The sequence below is a fragment of the Elephantulus edwardii genome, unplaced genomic scaffold (assembly GCF_000299155.1).
Source record: "Elephantulus edwardii isolate Elephantulus edwardi_28Jun2011 unplaced genomic scaffold, EleEdw1.0 scaffold00311, whole genome shotgun sequence".
Lineage (NCBI taxonomy): Eukaryota > Metazoa > Chordata > Mammalia > Macroscelidea > Macroscelididae > Elephantulus > Elephantulus edwardii.
The window spans coordinates 1,901,841-1,903,088 of NW_006400061.1; the positions used below are offsets into that span (position 1 = coordinate 1,901,841).

Below are 1,248 nucleotides of genomic sequence, written 5' to 3' on the forward strand. Positions count from 1 at the left end.
ATATAGATAATAAACAAACTGGGACCAAGTTTAGAAGTCTTGGCCTATGGTAATAAATAGGCTAACATAAACAGTCAGAAATACACAACCAGGAGAGTATAAAATTGATTAATAGGATATTCTGATGATTAAATCCATGTGTGCATCACAACTCTTTCCAGAAGTGCTTCCGGGTCCCTGCGGGCTGCCGCCTTCGGGCTCGTCTAGGAGCCATGTCTACTTTGTTTCCCTCACTCTTTCCCCGTGTAACGGAGACACTCTGGTTTAATCTGGATCGACCCTGTATGGAGGAGACGGAACTGCAACAGCAGGAACAGCAGCATCAAGCTTGGCTCCAGAGCATTGCAGAAAAAGACAACAACCTGGTGCCTATTGGCAAGCCTGCCTCAGAGCACTATGATGACGAAGAAGAAGAAGACGATGAAGATGATGAAGATAGTGAGGAAGACTCAGAAGATGATGAGGACATGCAGGACATGGATGAGATGAATGACTACAATGAATTACCTGATGATGGAGAGGTCAATGAGGTGGACATGGAAGGCAATGAGCAGGATCAGGACCAGTGGATGATCTAGGCAGACAAGACAGAAGTGTCTTCAGGAAGATCCCGGGCCAGTCAGACCCAGCCTGCAAGCCCCTGCAGAATCAGCTGACAGCCTCGGTGCCTGAAAGCTTAACCTTGGACACATCCTCAGCTGCTGCCAGGACCTCTCCTTGGCCTCTCCGAGGCCATCAGCCTGCTCTTGAATCCCTAAGGCCTGACCTCACCCCACCTTCCTGGCCAGTGCCTCTTCCATTGGCTGCCAGGTCTGGTCTACTTTAACTCTCTTTAATAAAGACATAGGACTGATTGGGGGAAAAAAGCAACAGAACTCTTTCCAGCAGGGTGAAAATAAAACCTACTTATTGGAGAAAAAAACATTTGGCAATGCTATACCAGACAAGGGTCTGATGACAACAATTTATATAGCATACTACAGGGCCTCCAATCGTTTTTGGATAATTTTCAGCAGAATCTTGCTTGCATGTGATATCAAGGATATTGTTCGATAATTTCCACACTCTGTTGAGTCACCTTTCTTTAGAATTGGAACAAATATCGATATTTTCCAGTCAGTTGGCCAGCTGGTTGTCCTCCAGATTTCTTGGCACAACTTAGTGAGCACATCTAGGGCACCGTCTGTTAGTTGAAATATGTCAATTCATATGCTGTCAACTCCTGGAGCTCTTTGGCACTCTAATGCA

General features: G+C 45.8%; 1 pseudogene; it reads left to right on the forward strand.

The window, feature by feature from the left end:
* Positions 1-209: 209 nt before the first annotated feature.
* On the forward strand, positions 210-578 carry LOC102866584 (annotated as a pseudogene).
* Positions 579-1,248: the final 670 nt, after the last annotated feature.